This window comes from Elephantulus edwardii, unplaced genomic scaffold (assembly GCF_000299155.1).
Source record: "Elephantulus edwardii isolate Elephantulus edwardi_28Jun2011 unplaced genomic scaffold, EleEdw1.0 scaffold00122, whole genome shotgun sequence".
Lineage (NCBI taxonomy): Eukaryota > Metazoa > Chordata > Mammalia > Macroscelidea > Macroscelididae > Elephantulus > Elephantulus edwardii.
In genome coordinates, this window is record NW_006399872.1 from 9135341 (window position 1) to 9156982 (window position 21642).

At 39.9% G+C, this 21642-nt stretch overlaps 2 pseudogenes; one reads left to right on the plus strand and one right to left on the minus strand.

Annotated features, from left to right (window-relative positions):
- Window positions 1-10802: 10802 nt before the first annotated feature.
- On the minus strand, window positions 10803-11522 carry LOC102874072 (annotated as a pseudogene).
- Window positions 11523-18036: 6514 nt separating this feature from the next.
- LOC102874473 lies at window positions 18037-18419 on the plus strand (annotated as a pseudogene).
- The last annotated feature ends 3223 nt before the right edge of the window (window positions 18420-21642 follow it).

The following is a 21642-nucleotide window of genomic DNA, read 5'->3' on the forward strand; positions in this document are numbered from 1 at the left end:
AATATTTATGCGTTCCATTTCTTTCTTAACAATTTCTAATTTTCCTTCATTCATGGCTCTCACATTCCATGTACCAATCACTAGGGTCTGCTTACAACTGTTCCTCCTCCTTTGTGTTTGCATACTTGATAGTTCTACCTAGGTTGCCCTTTTTGTTAATCTGCGTGTGTTCTGTTGTGCATAGGGTTTTCGGAGGCCTGCTATTTCAGAAGTGGGTGGCCAATCCTTCTTCCTAGTCTGTCTTGATCTGAATGTTCAGATTTAGAGGAGTATCTGACAGACAGCAATTTGTGGAAAAGTTAAAGATAAATCCCTTATTGTGGGGGTAAGCGTTAGTTAAAGTGTTGACCCCCCTCTTAGCCCAGTGCCTTGACGCACTTACTTCCAAGCTCCACCTTCCACCAGGATAACCCTTCTCATCTACCATGTCTTGGCTCAAGATAGAGCAGGGTTCAGAGCTTTTACACATAGGGTCACTGAGTTGCAAGTGACTCAACAACACATAACAACATTATGTTGTCTTCCTCCTGCCTCCATCCTACTTGCTCTGACAAGCTTGAGTAGAGGCCCTGGCTTTGACTTTGATTCTGCCTCCCAGAATTAGCAATATCTAGTCTCTGTATCAATCTCTGATTCTCCACAGCTCTCTACTACTGCTGCAGTGCCTCAATCTTGGTTTGTCTCCTTGTGCAGGAGTCTCTGGTCCCAGAGATGCATGCACTGCATTTTTAACTTATTCTTACTCGTAGTGAGATTCCAAATTTCTGCTGCAGAACCTGCTCAATTTCACCTTGGCAGGATGGCAAGACTGACCAGTCCCCTCATTAGTCACAACATGCACCTTGTTCGCATCTTCCTACCCAGCCAAAAGTGAAAGTTATTTTGTACAGAAAAATCACTACACCATAAGTAGATAGTAATGCTCCCTACTACTGTTATACCCTGACTTCAAAATGACGACGATAATCATAGGCTCATTTTCATTTTCGAAGAATGTCATTGTCCCATGTTTCTAAGGTAAATATTTCACTTTGTTTATAGCTACACAGATAAAAATATCTAAGATCATACATTTAACCAGAATTAAAACAATGGCAGCATTAAATCCTTTAAGTAAATTGCATCCTGAATATGTTTCTGGAGAAAACATTACTTAGAGGTATATAAGTACTATTAGAGACAAAGTTTGCTGAATTGGACTTTTCCACCTGTCTGTCTATCGTATTGTTGCTGTGTTATTCTGGGTTATTTCTGTAATTCTGGAAGCTTGATGGTGATATTTCAGCAGAATATTAAAACTAAGATTAGGAAGAAAGGACTTGTTAATTTCCTTCTGCAAAATATGTAGTGAAAATATTTTGTATTCCATCAGCATCTAACTTGACTTGCTTTGGTTACATCTTTAGGGAGAGGTCAGTCACTGGAGGAGAGTACAATGTTTACGGACATAGATGGCCAGTAAGGGCATTACCCTTCATGAGATAGATTGAAATGATAATGCAGACATGCCATCATGCTGATGTTGCAGGATCAGGCAACATTTCTGCCTGTTGCCTCTAAGTTCATCATGAGTCATTGTCAATCATCCACAGAAATTAAGGAACAAGAACACTATTTTTGCTATTGTGATTTCAGTGCAAGTCTACAGAAAGAGGAGTTCTCAGTGATGTACATTTTCCCTTTCCATCCCCCAATTCACTTTATAATGCATGTCTTGTTCCAGATTGCTCATTGTCATACATATGCCTAATCACCCATTTGTTCACCTTTTCTAGTGTAGTGTTGATTATCTTTTCATTCTTTTCCCGCTCTCCACTTACCACCTCTCTATCCTACTTTTATAAGGGTGGTATTGTGATATTGAGAGAATTTGGGAATGACTTTGTTAGGCCTAAATTCTTTTAATATAGAAAATCAGAATTGAGATTCTTAACAGGTCCAGAATTTTGTGAAGCACTTATCTGAGATAGCTGAGAATATTCATACTTTTTTTTTTGCATACAAATTTAGCAATTTTAATTAATATTCTTGCAGAGAAGTAGGTGTATGCATATGCATATGCATTGATACATATGTACTTACGTATCAAAATTGAGAATGTACAAATAAGATGTGATGCAAATCTAGCAGTGGGTAAGTCCATAAGATAAATATTGGGCATGTTATAGTTGCTTTGGTGGTGTTTTTAGGAATTCAGTTCTACTGCATACAAGATCTGAAGCATACACTGAGCTATCCATTTTTATAAAATCTTTATACATTTTATAAAAACACTTCACATTATTGGCAACTGCCTATCTTTAATGAATATTTCAGTTTTTATGAGAAAAACTAAATGAGCGGAGATCTTTGGGTAGGTAGCATGTGTCACAATTCCATAGACTTTTGGGAAGTACAACTAAGGTGCTCTTTAAAGGCAAGGATGATGAAAATTTACTCCTACATACTTTAGGCCTATTATCAGGAGGGGTTAACCCTTAGAAAAGAACCCTTCAGAAGACTTGAAAGTCTATAGTAAGTATACCTACCTGCTGCCATTGAGTCACTTCTGACTCATGGTGAACCTCTGTCAGATTTCCAAGGCTGTAACTCTTACCAGGAGGAGACCGACTGCTCTATCTTCCTCCCATAAAGTGGTTTGTGAATTCAAACTGCTAACCTTTCCATTAGCAGCTTAATGTTTCATAAGCTACATATGATATTTACTCATTTGTTGTTTTGTGTGTGTGTGCTTAGAACCTGTAAAGGGTACCAAAAATTTACTTAGCCAGATTGAGTCCTTTCCCAAGATCATTATGGATAATTACATTTTAATATTGCTGTTTTTATCACATGACTTCATAAGTAAAATCATGGTGATTATAATTAATAAGTACTCTGGTTGTGCAGATATATTAAAAATGTGTTCTGCTAAGATTAGTAGCAGTCATTTACAAGAAGTGGGAAATCAACAATATCCTATATGTTTGATCTGTTGTATAACTCCCATGATTTCCGATATCAACAGTCCTTTCTTTGTTCATTGTCCCCACTCTGTGACTTGTTGGGTTTGGTGGTTCACTGGAAGGTCTCACAGAGACTCAGATAACTTACCCAACTGTAGGTGATGCAGGCTGGTGTTGCAGAGACTAGTGAGTGATGCAGCTGGATGCCATATCCCAGGAGAGAGCCATCTGTGAGCTCCCATAGGTGGGACTTGTATCCCACCTTATTCCTTTCTCCTTAATATAAATACTTTGGTATGTGGAAATTATGAACCTTGAGAAATTACTATAGTTAAAGAAAGACTTCAGGTTCATAGGATGACTGAGTTGTGCTCGCCTCGATTGGCAAACAACAACAACAATCCATGCCTAGGTAAGCCATTTTGGAAAAGAAACCTTTGAGACTGCATACCACTCCCTGGCTTTTCTAGCCATGAACCTTCATATTTGAAAAATGTGAAGCCTTCATATTTGGAAACATTTCCCTTATTGTTATGTGCCACTGAATTTTTGTTTTCTTGATGTTGAACTTCAATCCATATTGAAGGCTGCAGTCCTTGATCTTCTGCAGCAAGCGCTTTAGGTCCTCCTCAGTTTCAGCAAGCAGGGTTGTGTCATCTGCATATGGTAGGTTGTTGATGAATCATAATAACTATGGTCATAAAAGAGTATAAGCCAACAACTTCATGCTTCTTACTTTAGTTTCCCCCATTTTAGATAGCCAATTTTTTATTTGTCCATCCCTATCAAACCCGTACCATTAAGGAATAAGCTTGTTCCTTTTAATCTTCTTTTCAGGCTAGAATGCATCTGTAAACAAAGTCTAGTCGAGCAAGCCATCAGTTTGTAGCAATCAGGACTAGCTCACAGCATAGAACATATTAATTTTTTGAGTTATGGTTAACTTAATCTCCGGCCATCAGTGGGTAGGTCAAAACAGTCATCAGCTGCAAACTTAAGAGTCCACACTTCTTTGTGTGTTCCAGACCAACTGGTCCTTTCACTCAGCCTTAGCCAAGTTATCAAATCCAGGGTCCTCAAGCCAGAGACCTTTTTGCCCTTAACTGTACATCTGTGCATTCTAGGTCAATTGTGCTGATGGGACATGCCCAAACACAACCTGTCCTCATTGCTGCCTGCTTCTTCCACTAATGGATCCAGATCATCATGACTGACACCAGTGACTTTTAATCGCAAGTCCTAGAAGGGGACTCTGTTGTTGTTGATAAGTGCCCCTCGGGCCAGTCCTTCATTGTTTTTGTTTAGACATTCCTCTAGGTCGTATAGCCCTGGTGTACAAGTTGCCATACCGCGGTCACTTTTGGTTGCTGTGAGGCTGAACACTGTGACACTGATGTGTCAAATGCGTTAATGGTTGCCTACCCAATGCGAACAGAGAGTGGGGACTTGTGGTAGGCAAGAATTTTCCCTGCCTCAGAAGCCAAACACCTTGTTGCAGTTAAAAAAAGTCAGATTTTTTTTCTCTCTTCGCCTTTTTTCTAAATGTGAATCTTTTCCATCAAAAGCCCAGATGGGTCAATACATCCATTTAAATGCAAATATTTTCAGAGTTTTGGATAGGCTGGTTTAATCTTCCCTCAAACCTTCTAGTTCTGCTTTCAACAAGCATTTTTTTTTCCCAGGACATAATGTTACAATTGTTTGATCAGGAATCACTCCTGTTTCAGGTAATTACACACCCTCAGTTCTACAACATCTGGTAGAGGGAATGTTCCCCAATTAGACATAATATCCATATCAGTAATACATTCAGGTAAAGGAGATGCAACTACTTCATACATTATCTGTTTATACTGTCAAGTTCTCATCGAGACTTTCACTTTAGTCTCATCAATTGCTGCATTCACATATCCTAATAAACTTTAAGTCCCATAAATATTTTATCAATAGGAGTAAGGATTACAGACTACTGGGCTCCTGTGTCTAGAACCTCAAGATTTCCACCACCAAGCCATTTTACCCACACATTAGAATGTAGCCTCATGTCTCCTGTTAGGTGTTGGACCAAATGACTACAACATTGGCCTTTTTATCAGTCCTTTATCAACTAACTGAGCTGTTGCTTCAAGTGATTTCAGATGGGATTTTCCCATCATTTATTACCTCATAATTAGAATGAATAAAAGGGATTTGTTTAGGCCTTCTTGTTGGAGGAACAGAGGTAGCCTTCATTGGTGCACTGAACCTTAAATAGTGTTGTCTGAGAAACTTTGTATCAATTGCATCAGTGTGTGCTCTATTCCATTCCCAAGTACCCATCTAAAAATCTCCATGCCAGGGTAAATCTTTTTCCCATATTCTCTTCCCTTTTGCCTAAAATTCACACTGATGTACTTTCTATACCTAAAACTTAAAAGGGGAAGTAATTTCAGTAGAGCTGACATGGCATCTTAAATGTTACATTGTTTTCCAGTAGCAAAGCCACATGAGGTTCCATGTTGGAGATGTTCCTGTGATTACCATCTCTGCCATGGCCTCTGTAAGGGGCATACTTAATTGGATTAATGTCCTCAATGCTATAAAACCATTCCAACATGGCTTGCATTTGCAAAACATCAACTGCTTCCTCTGGAGTGTTACTTAGATAGGAAAGGGCCAGTTCCTTTCAAAGGATAAGCAAACCTGATCACATATCTTAACCTGGTCCATCAAGCTAAATGTCCCCTCTGGGTTACTGGGTTATCTGTTGTGTAACTATCATTTCTGACTGTTGTCTAGTTGTGGGTCTTGCATTAACCCAAATATATTCCTCCACTCAGAACCATAGGTACTGTCCCTGAATTTGTCACTCCTACAATTTAGTAATGGTTCCTCAGGAAACTGCCAACAATGATCTACGACCTATAAACTTGAGCATTTCCTCTATGCCAAATCCCCTGGTTAAAATAGTTTCTTGATCAAGCCCATCTTCCTCCTGGACTAGTGTTTTGGTGACCACAGGTTGAAGGGGTATTTCTGGTTGGTCTCATGGTTTTTTCTTTCTTGATATATATCCTGAGGTTAAGGGGCATATCTCTTGTCCTGGTAGGATTTTGTTCAGTTCTGCTATCAGCCAACTTGATTCCTACATTTTCCTGCTTGCATTTGCTGTCACTATTGATAGCAGAAACCACTTTGTTTCTTATCACTTTGTTTTTTTTATATGCATCTGATTAGCCAGCTAATCAGGAGTTAGGTCCAATAACCATATCTCATTAGTAACTTTTCCCTTGGATAATCGACTGCAACATAATAGTGACATTAATGCATGGGAATTCCTTATCCTCTCCAGAGACCAAAGGTTTCTCATTCTGTTGTTTGCTCCTTTTTCTTGAAAACCACCTTACAGAGTCTTGGCTTTTGTAGCAAATCCCACCACTCTGACACTCAATTGTATTAAACATTTGTTCAACTAAGTTCAGTAGTAGACCAGTTACAAGAAGTGGGAAGTCGGCAGTATCCCAAATGTTTGATATGTTGTAAACGACATCATTTCCAATATCAACAATTTCTCTTTTGTTTAATTCCCCCACTCCTCTGTGTCCTTTGGATTCAGTGGTTCACTGGAAGGTTTCACAGAGACTCAGACCCCTCAAGGGAAGGACACAACTCTAAGTGATACAGGCTGATGTTGCAGAGACTGGTGAGTGGTGCAGCTACATGTGATGTCCCAGGAAAGAAAAGCTAGCATTACTGAGCTGCCATCAGTTTATGAAGCCTCTAGTTGGGTGGGGCTTGTATCTCACGCTAATTCTTTTTTTTTTTTTTTTTTTTTTAGAAATGAAAAATATTGTACTCATGCATTTCACAACATTTTTGGAAAATGCATAAAATATTTTAAAAATCACATTTGAATTTTCATGTGTACATTCACCATATTTGCCATTATTCATTAGAAAAGATTTAAAGACTTGATTTCCTTCTAATGAATGGTGTGATGCCACAACAATGGAACTGATCAAGGAATATTAACACTTATTTTTTTCTATTCAAGAAAAGATTTGCAGAAATATATATCCCAAGAGTTTAGAAACTAAGACATTTAAAATACATTAAGACCAGAGCAAGAATAATACAAACTGGATCTCTCCTCCAAATAATATGAGTTAATTGTGCACATAACAAATTCAGTGATTTAGGTAATTCTGTCTCCTTAATACAATAATACGTCAGCACAAAATAAACATTCAGTGACTAGGAAAGACATTTTGAACCATAAACCTTTGACACCATATTAGTTAAGAGATTTTCTTTCAATAGAACAATATAAGATTTTATTTTTAAAATGTAACAAAAACAGTTGCTATCAAATAGTTTTTAAGTTTGGAGCTCATTTTTCAAATTTTACCTGCTTAATAGTGATTAAAAGTTACATAGCAATGAATTTTATTGAAAATGAGCATTTATAATGGTGAACAGCAATAACAATACATCCTATTTGGGCATCCTTTAAATATAAATATAAAAAAATTTCAAAAAGTAAAAGGGGAAATCATTTAAAAAAGGATTTTGTGGGTTAAATCCTTGTTAAGGATTCATTTACATCATCAAAAGACAAGTTGGAGTCCTAACAATCTCCCTCTCCCACATTTCATCATCTTAATTTGTGCTGTTATAGATACCAAAAGTGGATGACTTGGAAAAATTCATTCTCTTACAGATTAAAAGGCTAGACAACCAAATTCAGAAGTTCAATGCAGAAGGCAGCTCTTGGGGAAGGTTGACCCTTGATACTGGGATAAAGTGTTTCCTTCAGCATTTGTAAGTCCCACATTTCCTTGGAGAGACCCACTGTGTCAAAGACCTTACTGCACAGGGACCATGGTCCAAAGGATATACTCCACTATCTCCCGTGAGATGAATGATAGGTCTTCACCATGGAGACTCTTCTTATGAGGAGAGAGTCGCTCATAATGGCTGTGATGCAAATAAGAGTTGTGGTCTACTCTTAATTCTTTGACAGCTGCTTGGTTTATCAGATCATAGGAAATCATTATAGGCACATTATTATTGTTATGTTCCATCAACTACAATTTATAGTGGTCCTATGAATAATGGATGTGAACTTAGTTTTATCCTGAGCCAACCCAACTGTCTCAGCCAAAACTGATCCTGTTGCTACAGGCATGCTGTTGGTCCATCTCATCCAGGATCTGCCCCTTCTGAACTGACCGTCTACTCTTTCAAGCATGATATCCTTCTCCAAGAGTTGATCCCTCATGGAAACCTGCCCAAAGTATGCAAGATCGACATGGAATACTATGCTGCATTGAAAAACAAGGAACTCATGCAATATTATTCAAAATGGGTGACCCTGGAGGACATTATGCTGAGTGAGGTATCTCAGTCACAAAGGGACAAATGCTATATGGTGCCACTGTTGTAGAATGAGGCTGGCATTGGGGTGGGGGTAAGACTGAGAAAAACTGGATGAAATATGTTTACGGCATTGAAGTCTATGGGGGAGAGAATAGTCTAAAAGTATTATATTTTAGGGCATTATTTTTATCGTAGGAGTATGCAATGAGGGTTGCAGAGTGGATTATATTTGGGGGTGGGGTTTGGGGCGGGGCGGGGGGATTGTGTACCAATGAGGGAGTTTTTCTTTTGCTTTTCAAGGAGAGGAGCAAATGAGGGGGGAGGGGTTTGTGCGGGGAGAAGGGTGCAACAATGAATGAATGGAATAAAAAAAAAACACACTGTTGCAAATAATAAACATATTTTGCATTCTCAAAAAAAAACATAAATGTAAAACTTTTTCATTTGATTAAATTCTTTAAGTTATTTAAAAAAAAAAAATCCTTGCCTCCAAGGAGCAAACTGACTACCAAGGAGCAATCCTTTCTAGGACAGATCTGTTTGTTACATCATTACATACACCTATTTTGAGAGTATACAGTTGCATCCATGAAATCTATCTATGATGGAGATGTTTTGGGCAAACAGGGTATTAAAAAATGTTATCAACTCTCTCTTACACAGTGCTGTCGAGTTGTTGACACTCTGATGTCATATTTTCAGTCTCCAGAAGTGTGAAGCAATAAATTTATGCTGTATGAGGCCACATACTTTGTGGTATTTTATAGCAGCCTTTAGAAAGATGTGTGTTTGTTGTTATTTGCCTTCGAGTCGCCTGTGACTCAAAGCGACCCTATGTACAACAGCCCTAAACCCTTCTCTGTCCTGTGCTAACCTTACTGTCTCAGTCATACCTACCCTTATTACCCCAGGCTCTGAATCAACCCACCTCATAGAGGGTCTTCCCCTCCTGCACTGTCCCTCCACCCTCCCAAGCATGATGTCCCTCTCCAAGGACTGGTCCCTCCTTACAACATGCACAAAGTATGTCAGACGAAGCCTCAGAATCCTTGCCTCCAAGGAGCAGCCTGGTTTAACCCTCTCAGGGATGAACCTGTTCGTTCTCTTAGCAGTCCATGGTATATTCAATACTATTCTCCATCACCACAGCTCAATTCTCCTTATGTCATCCCTAGTCATTGTCCATCTCTCTGAAACATAGCAAGTAATTGCAAATACCATGGCCTGTATTAGAGGCACCTTAGTCTCCAGAGTGACACCATTGCTCCTCAGTACTTTGGAGAGGTCCCTAACAGCAGACTTCCCATCACAATATGTCTTTTAATTTCCTGGCTGCAGGTGCCAAGAGTGTTGAGTGTGGAGCCAAGCAAACTAAAGCTGTGAACAATCTCAATTTGTTCACCGTCCATCCTGTTGCTGCCAATTGGTCCAGTGGTGAGAATCTTTTGTCTTCTTGATATTGAGCCTCAATTCATATTGGAGGCAGCAGCCCTTGACCTTCTGCAGCAAGTGCTTCAGGTCCTCTTCAGTTTCAGCGAGCAGGGTTGGGTCATCTGCATAATGCAGATTGGTGATGAATCTTCCACCAATCCTGATGACTCACTTCTCTTCATACAGCCTAGTCTCCCAGATTATCTGTTCTGCATATAGATTGAAAAGGTATGGGAACAGGATATGTTGTTGTTATGTGCCTTCGAGTTGCTTGCGACTCATAGTGACCCTGTGTACAACAGCCCTAAACTCTGCTCTCTCCTGTGCCAATTGTGCTGTCTCCGATAGACCCATCACGATTACCCCAGTCACTGAATTAATCCACCTCATAGAGGGCCTTCCCCTCCTGCGCTGTCCCTCCACCCTACCAAACATGTTCCTCTCCAAGGACCTGTCCCTTCTTACAACATGTCCAAAGTATGTTAAATGGAGCCTCAAAATCCTTGCCTCCAAGGAGCCGCCCGGTTTAACCCTTTCCAGGATGAATCTGTTGTTGTATAGCTTTGTAAAATAAAACCTAAATCCATTGCCCTTTGGTCAACTGCCAACTCCTAAGGACCTTCCATTGAGTCCTTTCTGAAGCTGTAAATTTTTATATGAGGAGACAGCCAGCTTTCTCTCTCAGAGTGGCTGGTGGACTTGAATTTCCAACACATAATACTCCATGCCACCAGGGCTCCTCTTTAGTAAGTATGTGGTGATTTTTTTTTTTTACATTTAACAAGTATTAAGTGCTTTCTATGTGCATTATACGAATTTCTCATGTGCAAGGAAAACCATGATTGTAGGGAAAATTATAGAACAGCATAAACATATTTCCACTTCCAAAAGACCTTTTGCTCTATGAGATTACAGAAGGCAACTGGGAAAAAGGCTGAATTTTATCTTCACGTGGCAGGAAGAATACCTGCACCTGTTAAAACCCTGAGAGTTGGCATGATGGCTGTTGTGTGGAGAAGGGCAGGAAGAAGACCTCTGGGACAGGTAATTGAATGTAGGTCCCATCAGTCATAATTTGCTGGTGGTGGACTTAGGCGGCTTTAACAAGGATTCTTTGGAAGATGTTATTGGATGGTCCAGATTGAACCCCACCTCAAAGGTGGGCCTTTTTTCTAAACTATTTAAAGCAAGCAGCACTGTGAAGTTGGTGGTTATTCCCTTCATCTGATAAGTCATGCCGTTCACAGGATTGGTGTACTTAAAGCAATGGAAGATGAAGTGATGGCCACAGTGCACCATTTAGTTCTGGTGGTAGAGGTGTGGGTGGAGGAAATAGGCCAGGGGCACCAGGAACACAGCCTTCACCTCATCGGGATTAGGCTGTGATGCTCCAAAGTCTTGGTCTATGAATCCTACAACGGGAGTTGTTGTCAATATCTATCAAAAATATGCTGTACCAGGCAGCAAATGATCCCCACTTGACGAGGAAGCCACCCTATTTCCTCCTGGGTTTCCCGGAGAGCTGTGGCTACCTCATCTATGTCTCCTGGTTCACATTTTCCTCTGGGAAAGCATACTTGTCCTGGAGATCTTCTAAGCTTTTCTGATCAGAGGGTGAATAACAGTTGGAGTTTTTCCTTCCTTAACCATCAACGGTAAAAGGACAAAACACTTGTTGGGTAGCGAGTGGGAAAACTTGGTTCCAATATCATGCTTTTTCAAGTGGACTTTAGCATCATCTAGCAAGCTGTTTGTGGCTGGCTCCTTGTGAAGGTGTGTGCGTGACATCAGCCCTGCAAAGTTTGCTGGCAAACTTTGAGGTGTCCTCTCTGTGATGATACATTTTAAACCTAAGTTAGGAATGACTGACATATCCAAGTGCCACAATGGGCTGCTAATTAGAAGTTGACATTTTTAAAACATCAGTCACTCTGTGGGAGAAAAGACCTCTAAAGTTTAACCACTGCCGCTTCCATTGGGTTGTTCCCTGCTAAGGGTGACCTGGTAGAATGTGTGAGGCTCTAAATCTTTACAGGTGCAGACTGCCTCGTCTTTTTCTCATGAAACAGCTAATAACTTTGAACCACTGACCTTTTGATTAGTCAAATACTTTCACTGTTGTGCCACCAAAACCTAGGAATCCATATGAGGCAGTTCTTCTCTGTTCAGTAGGAACACTTCACATTAGAATGGCTCAGCAGCACACTGCACAACTAAAGGAATGCTGTACATAATGATCCTAGTGGTCAGCTCTACAGAGGAAGTGACTTAATGGAGCCATTATAGTTACTCATATGTACTATGTACCACCTGTTTGGAATTCGTGGGTCGTGCAGATGTTAAGCACTGGGCTACTAAGCATATGTTTTGTAGCTCATACTAATCCAGGAATGCTTCTGAAAAAGACCTAATGATCATAGCCTTGAAAACCCCATAGAGTGCAGTTGTACTCTACATGGAATTCCCATGAATTGTAATCCATTTGGTAGTAGCTAACAACAACCACTTATTGAAGTTTTGTTAGGGGTTTTGCCTTCCCCCACCCCACTACACGAGCAGTAAATCAACATGTGGCACACAAAAAAGATAATGAAACTAAAAATATGATATCTTTTTATTTTATTTTTCAAGTTAGAATGCATTTGCTTATTGATAGCTTTACAAATTTTTAAAATTCATTCATTATTACACGTTTTCCTCCCTCCTCTTAACTCTCCCCTAAAAATTTTTAATCTTTTTAAAAATACTCAAAGGAGTTTGGATTATTTGTTGAAAGTACATACAGTTTAACAGATATCCATAATTCATCAAAGCATATTAAGTCTCAACATTAAGTAATGAGACTGAGTTTTCTCTTATGTTCCTGGTACAAGGATGATAGTTTCTAGAATGGTAGATTTCCAGTTTCATGAAAAGTTGTTGTTAGGTGCCGCCAAGTTGAGTACAACTCATAGCTACCGTTTGAACAAAAGATCTGAACCCTAGTCTATCCTTCGCCGTCCTCACCCTTCCTGACAAGAGCCCATTGCAGCAGTCACTGTCTATCCAGCTAGTTGAGGGTCTACCTTTCCTTTGCTGACCCTACACCCTTCTCAGCATCATGTCCTTTTCCACTGAATAGTCCCTCCTAGCAACATGCTGAAAGAATATGAGGTGAAGCCTCATCATTCTTGCCTCCAAAGAGCACTCTGGCTGCACCCTCTCCAAAGCCTATCTGTTCATTTTCTTGGTTGTCCATAGAATGTTCCGTGCTCTTCTCCAAGACCACAGCTCAAAAGCATCAGTTCTTTTTCTGTAATCCTTATTCATTGTTCAATTCTCAGATGCTTAGCAAGTAAACAGAGAGCCTATGGCCTGAATAAGATGCACCTTAGTGCTTAAACTTACATCATTACTTCTCAGCAATTTGGAAAAGTCCCTAACTGCAGATTTTCCCAGTACAATGCATCTCCTTATTCTCTGACCACTGGTACCAAGGGTGTTAATTGTGGATCCAAACAAGATGAATCGACAGTCTCAATCTCCTCTCCATCCACCATGATGTTGCCTGTTGGTCCAGGGGTAAGAATCCAATGTTTGAAAACCCTATGAACATTTAAAAAAGAGGATAGTTGTAGTATAGTGGTAAAGCCCAGATCTGAAATAAGGTGAAATGAGGAAAAACAATAACAAACATTGTTTAATAATGGGAACATAGAATGTACATAGCTTGAATGTTGGAAAACTGGAAACTATTTACAAAAATAAATGCATTAAAAAAATAAATGCATTAACATTGATATAATCAGCATTAGATGAGATGGATCAGCTTTGGCAACTTTGAATCAGATAATCATATGGTATACTATGCAGGAAATGAAAAACAGAGGAAAGTAGTATTGCATTCATAGTCAAAAAGTCAATTTCACATTCTACCCTGAAATACAGTGTAATGAGTGCTACAATAATATCCACATGCATACAAGGAAAACCTGTTAACATGACTATTATTCAAATATATGCTCCTACATCTAGACTTAAAGAAATAGAATTTTTTTTACCAAATCTTGCAGTCCGAAATAGACTGGACATGAAGTCAAGATGCATTAATGATAATTGGTGACTGGAATGCAAAAGTGGGAATCAGTGAAGAGGAAATGTTGTTGTTGTTAGGTGCCCTTTAGTTGCCTACAACTCATAGCGACCCTAAGTATAATATCTCTAAGCCTGCCCTGTCCTGAGTCAGTCTCATTGACTCTGACACACCTACCCTCATTGCCCTAGTCATTGTATCAATCCATTCCATCCAGGGTCTTCCTCCCCTGTGCTGTCCTTCCAACCCTTATGAATATGATGCCCTTCTCCAAGAATTGGTCTCTCCTGGCCACATGCCCAAAGTATGTAAGACAGCTTCAAAAGCCTAGCCTCCAAAGAGAAATTTGGTTTCTCTTTCTGCAAGACAGACCTTTTTAACAGTTTTCTTGGCAGTGCATGGTATGTTCAAGACTTTTTTCCCCAGCACCACAACTCAAAAGCACCAATCATCCATAGTCATTATTCAGCTCTCTGATGCATAACAAGTAATTGTGAAGACCATGAACTGGATCAGATGCACCTTAGTCTCTAGACTGATGTCAGTGCTTCGCAATACTCTGGAAAAGTCCCTGATAGCAGATTTACCTAATGCAATTTGTCTTTTGATTTACTTACTGCTGGTGCCAAGAATGTTGATTGTGGACAACCTCAATCTCCTCTCCATCCATCCTTGTGCTGCCAGTTGACCCAGTGGTGAGAATCTTTGTCTTCTTAAAGTTCAGCCCATACTGAAGACTACAGTCCTTGACCTTCTGTAGCAAGTGCTTCAGGTCTTTCTCAGTTTCTGTAAGCAATGTTGTGTCATCTACATAATGTAGGTTATTGATGAGTCTTAGTAGTTGGAAAATATGGGCTTGGTGATAGAAGTGAGACTGGAAATAGAATGATTTAATTTTGTATTTACAGTGATTTATTCATTGAAAATACCTTTTTAAAAGACATATGGAGCTTTACAAAAACACTTCAACAAAAGAGACAAATTTATGTCCTACAGTACCTATAATTAACTTTCCAAGAGAAATTAAAACAAAAAACTGGAGCATTAAGATAGTCATGAATTTACCTGACTCTCCCTTTTTCTTACTTTAAAGTAAGTAAAAGGGATGGCTGCTCTGGGCATTTAGGAGAAAGGCTACATGTCTTGCCTGGTATGGATAGGACTGGGTATGGGGACAAAAAGTGAGATGTGGACATTATATAGTACCTGGAAAGGTATGGAGAAAAGTGAGAAGGAAAATGCCAAAATAAATTTAAAGTGCTTACCTAAGTGCTGGGAACTAGGAATTAAAAGAAAACATTCTTTTTGCCCAAGAACATTATTTCCTATTCTAGAACACGGAATTCAGAACTGGTATCATTATAGTGGTTCATTTCACATAATTGTCCTTTTTGCACTTGCGAGCTTGCTACAAAAGTTTAAAGACTACAGCTTTCAAAATGGGTTACAGCTCAACATCAAAAAGACAAAAAACCCTAGCCACTGGGCAAATAGGTGGCATCATGATAGATACAAAAAAGATTGAATTTGTTAACAATTTCATCTTACTTGGATCCACCATCAACACACTTGGTACTGTTGTTGTTGTTGTTGTTAAGTACCATCGAGTCGCAGGCGACTCATAGCGACCCTATGAAGGAGAGTCCTCGATGCTTGGGTGTCTTTCATCCTCTCTCCAGAGTCATAGTTTCTGGAGGCAAGCTATTATGGAAGTGGATGCCACTCCTCCTTCACCCTTGGGACTAGCAGTCAAAAAATCAAAAGACATGAAGCTGAACACTGTGACACTGATGTGTCAAATGTGATAATGGTTACCCATGGTGGACAGTGTTTGGTGGAGCTCCCCGATTAAAACAAGCTTGGAAGCAGGAGTGACATCGCTTGCTTCTGGAAACCATATGAACCTGGAGAAAGGATGAAAGTCACGCAAGTGTCGAGGACTTTCGTTCATAGGGTCACCATGAGTCACCTACGACTCAAAGACACTTAACAACATAGAGTGAGACCAGTTGGCCTAGTGGACCGAATGTGATGCTACCAAGCCAAAGTTGGGTGACTCTAATCCATGACCCTTAGGCCTGTTTTTCATTGTTTTTGGTCAAACATTCTCTAGGTCGTATAGCCCTGGTGTGTCCACTTGCCATACAGAGGTAACTTGTGGTTGCTGTGAAGCTGAACACTGTGACGCTGATGTATCAAATACGATAATGGTTTCCCATGGTGGACAGTGTTTGGTGGTGTTCCCCAGTTGAAACAAGCTTGGAAGCAGGAGTGGCGTCCAATTCCATAAATAGCTTGCCTCCGGAAACCCTATGAACCTGGAGAAAGGATAAAAGTCACACAAGTGTCGAGGACTTTGGTTCACAGGGTCGCTATGAGTTGCCTACAACTCGATGGCACTCAACAACAATAACGTTGCATTGGGGAAATATACTAATGAGGATCTCTTGAAGGTGCTGAAGAGGAACAATGTCAGTTTAAAAACTAAGGTGTATGACAAGGAAACAAAACCTATCAAATGGGGAAATGACAACCCTTCAGCAAATGGTGATGGGCATAAGACCGTAATTGTAGAATGTGTATGAGGATGCAAGGCGGGGAGGGGAGCAGAGGGATGAGGATGGGGGGCACTAATCATAGGTTTGCACAATTTGATGGATGGAGGAATTGGTGGGTAAAAAAGAAAATGGAAAGATCTGGTGTGAAAAGCAATGCGTATGAACTTTGTAAGTAAACCAGTATGAAAAAACTCCAACCAACCAAACAAAAACCACACACACACACACACACACACAAAAAAAAAAAACAAACAACAAACCCAAATGATGCTGACAAAACTGGACTACTACCTTCAGAAAGCTGAAGCAGAACACACATCTCTCACCATAAACAAACATCAACTCAAAGTGGATCAGAGACATAGGTGTACAGCCCAAAACCATAAAGATTGTAAGAGACAAAGTAGGACCAACCTTAGAAGTCCTAGCCCATGGTATAAAAAGACTGACAATGTAGCCAGAAATTAATAACAAAGAGAGGATAAAATAGATGGGACCTTCTAAAGATTAAATCCCTGTGCACATAAAAACCTTTCCCCATCATGGTGAAAAGAAAACCTGTTGACTGGGAAAATATTGGGCAATACCATTTCAGACAAGGGTCTCATAATAAAACTTTACAGAATACTATAGGCATCCATCCACAAGAAAAAGGACTCATAACCCAATTATAAAATGGGTAAAAGACATGGAAAGATTTCACAGAGGAAGACATTCAGATGGCCATCATATAAATGAAGAAATTATCAAAATCACTGGCAATGAGAGAGATGCAAATCAAAACCACAATGAGCTATTGTTTCACCCCAGTAGTAGGGGCAAAGTTTAACAGAACAGTAAGCAATAACTGTTGGAAAAGATATGGAGAGATAGAAACTCTCACACATACAGTGTTGGCAGAATTGTAAAATGGTACAATGACTTTGGAAGGAGGTTTGGTGCTTCCAAAAAAAGCTGAACATAACTTTCATAGGAGCCAGCTATTCCACTCATTGGAATATACCATAAAAATATTAGGATTGAGACACAAACGGAGATTTGTACACCAATGTTGATAGCAGTGTTATTCACCATCACAAGAATATGGAAACAGCTCAAATGTCCAACCACAACTGAATGGATTAAGGAATTGTGGTACATTCACACTCTGGAATACTATACACTTAGGAGCAATGATTTAGAAAATTGCCACATAACTTGAAGGGACCGGGGAGCATTCTTGCTGAGTGAACTAAATCCCATAAGGACAAATACTATATGGAACCATTATTGTAGAAATAGATAACTAGTAAAATATGTATGAGGATCTAAGGGGGGAGGAGGATAAAAGCAGATGGATGAGGATGGACAAGGGGTAATCATAGGGTCACACAATTTGTTGGGTGGAAGGAGGGGTGAGTAAAGAAGATGGGAAAGATCCAGTGGGGATCTGGAAAGACAGGGCAATGTTGAGCATAGCTCAGTGTTGACTAATTTTAGAAAGTATAATCAATTGGAATGATTGTATGAAACAATGTGAATGAAGGATAATGTGAAACAAAATGCATAAGAACTGGGGTCATGGCGTAGGCACAGAGTACTTGTGGCGCCTCACAAGGAGCAGGAGGTTAGTTGTTGTGTGGTTGTCGCGCGGCCCCGACCCACAGAGCCGGGTCTGTACCGGGCGGACATGATGTCGGACAACGAGGACATCTTTGATGGTGACGACTTTGATGATGTGGAGGAAGATGAAGGGTTGATGACTTGGAGACCGCTGAGGAGGTGGGCCAGGAGGACATTGAGACCGTCCCCTCTGGAGAGCGGCCACAGGCCAACCAGAACCGGATCACCACGCCGTACATGACCAAGTTCGAGCGAGCCCGTGTGCTGGGCACCCGAGCCCTCCAGATCGCGATGTGCGCCCCTGTGATGGTGGAGCTGGAGGGGGAGACGGACCCTTTGGCCATCGCCATGAAGGAACTCAAGGCCCGGAAGATCCCCATGATCATTCGCCGCTACCTGCCCGACGGGAGCTACGAAGACTGGGGGGTGGACGAGCTCATCATCACAGACTGAGCCACGTCCTCTTCCCCCCACTCAGCTTCTACTCTCCGTGCTTCTTTCTGTGTAAATAATAAAGTATTTCTGTATATGAAAAAAAAATGCATAAGAACTTTATAAACAAATCAATATAAAAGAAAAATCATAACCCAAAACAACTAAGGTGTGCCTAGTTGAAACCATGGTCTTTCCCATTATTTACTCTGCATCTGAAGCTGGACAGTAAATAAAGATGACTGAAGAAGAATCAAGACCTTTGAGTTGTGATATTGGAGAAGAGTTCTGAATATCCTATGGATTGTTGAGAGAACAAAAAAATATGTCTTGGAGAAAGCGCAGTCAGGGTTCTTAGAGGCAAAAATGATGAAACTTAGTCTCACTTTGGACATGTAATTAATAGGGGTTAATCCTTGGAAGAAGACATCATGCTTGGAGTGGAGGATCAGCAAAAGAGAAAAGGACTCAACAAGGTAGATTGAGATAGTGATTTCAGCAATTCAGCTGTTAGATACCATTGAGTCTAGCTCGTACTGACCCTGTGAACAACATATCTGAACTCTGTCCTATCTTGTGCCATCCTTCCCATCTCTGACATACCTGAGTTCATTCCCATTGCTGTGATCATTGGGTCAATCAATCTCATTCAGACTCATCCTCTTGTTCGCTGACCCTCCACCATTCCAAGTGTGATGTCCCTTTCCAAGGAATTATTTTTGGATTTGTTGTTACATGCCAGCAAGCCAAGTACAGCTCATAGCAACTCTGTGAACAATAGCTCTGAAGCCTTTGCTATCTTGAGCCAATCTCACCTTCTGAGACACCTACTCCCATTACCACAGTCTCTGTGTCAGTCTGTCTAATCCAGGGTCTTCCTCTCCTGTGCTGATCCCCTACCCTTCCAGACATGATGTCCTTCTCCAAGGATTGGTTCTCCTGGCAACATGCCTAAAGTATATGAGACAGATTTTCAAAATCCTTGCTCCAAAGAGCAACCCAGTTTCACCTTATCAGAACAGACTTGTTTGTTCTCTTGGTAGCCCATGGTATGCTCAATACTCTTTTCTAGCACCACAGCTCAAAGGCATCGATTCTTCTTCTGTTATCTTTTGTCCTTTTCCAGCTCCCAGATGCACAGAAAGCAATTGAGATGACCATGGCCTCAGTCAGTCACCCTTTAGTCCCTAGACTAACATTGTTGCTTTTGGCACTCTGAAGGGGTCCCTGGCAGCAGACCTTCCTAGTGCAACTCATCTTTTGATCTCCTGACTGCTGGTGCCAAGAATGTTGATTGTGGATCTGAGCAGATGAAATTACTAACAACTTCCATCTCTTCTCCATTTATCATGATCCTTCTAATTGCCCTGGTGGTGATAATCTTTTTTAGGCTCTAGTATAGCAGAGATTGTAAAGATGGCACGAAATAGGACAAGGGTCAGATCTGTTTTTCATAGAATTTCTATGAGTAATAGTTGACTCAATGGCACCTAACAGCAATATCAAGTTAAGTGGAGAGTGTTCAGGTTTAGACTACAATCTATAAAGGTAATTCAGGTTTGTTGATAGGATCACTGTAATTTCCCTATTTATTTATTTTAAAAACTTTAGCACCTATAAAGTTCTAGAAGGAACCCTGATAGCTACTGAATTACATGTTTGGATGCTAATTAAAAAGGTAATGGTTTGACTCTACCATTCTGAAGGAGCAAAATTTGCAGTCTATTTGGGCCTTTTGTTCATAGGACCACCATGAGTCATGCTTGACTTGAAGGCAATCAACAATAACAGCAACTTCCAGTTAAGATTTTTAGCGTCAGAATCCTGAAGGATTTGTGGAGGGTTGCCATGAATCTGATTTTATTTTTTCTTAATAGATGTATAATGGTATCTCATTGCCAATTTAATTTATATTTAGTAACTAAATGATGTGGAGTACCTTATAATGTGCTTTCTCCCCATCCATGCATCTTCTTTGGTGAAATATCTGTCCATATTTTCTGCCCATTGTTTGTCTGGTATCACTTGTCAATGTATGTTTATAAAGGACAGAAATCTACAACAAAGCATCTGCAGCAGCTTTAAAATATTTTTTCTTTGTGACTTTTTAATTGTGATTTTAATGAAAGTTTACAGAAAAGTTGGATTTTCATTCATTCATTGTTGCGCATTTTCCTCCCTATCCTCCCCAGTTCACTTGAAGAAAAAATTATTCATTGTTGCTTAATTTTTTTTCTCCTTCTCCATAGCTCCTCCAATCTACTTTGCTATGCACCTTCTTATTCTGAAATGTTTTCATACAGATAATGCCTAATCATATATTCCTTTTAATTAGTTCTTTTCTTCACTTGTTTCAATGCAATGTTCATTATTTATCCATTCTTTTCTCAGTTTTCCCCCAACCTCCATGTCAATCAGGTTTTATAACAGTGCTGTTATGCAGTATTTGTCCTTTTGTGACTGAGATATTTCACTCAGCATAATGTCCTCCAGGGTCACTCATGTTGTGTAATATTCTGTGAGTTCCTTTTTTTAGCACTGCGTAGTATTACACTGTGTGTATATGCTATAGTTTTTCCTATCGAGTCATTTGTTGATGGGCACTTGGGTAGTTCCTTCTCTTTGCTATTGTGAATAATGCATAAACATGGGCATGCATACATCTGTCTGAATGGCAGGCAGCTCTGATTTCTTTATAGTCCTAGTAGTGAAATTCAGGATCAAATGGTATTTCTATTTCAAACTTTCCGAGAAAGCTCTAGACTGCCTTCCATAGTGGTTTCCCACTAAGCAGTGAATAAGAGTCCCAATCTCTCCACAAACTTACTAGCAATTATTGTTTGCTTCCCTGTTGAACTTTGCTACTGTTGCTGGGGTTAGATGGTATCTTTATAGTTGTTTTGATTTGCATCTCTCTAATAGGTAGAAATTTTGAGCATTTCTTCATGTGTTTGTTTGGCATCTGAATGTCCTTTTTGGTGAAGTGTAAAATATTTTAAAAAGTGATGAAGTTATCTACAACCAGGAGAAGATAAAATAGATGAATGGGACCTTCTAAGAATCAAATCCCTATGCACCTCCAAAAACTTCTCCAATAGAGTAAAAAGGGAAGCCACAGACTGGGAAAAAATATTTGGTAATGACATGCCAGATAAGGGACTTATATCCGGAATTTATAAAATACTTGAACACCACAATAAGATAAAGGTAAATAATCCAATAGAAAAATGGGCACAGGATATGA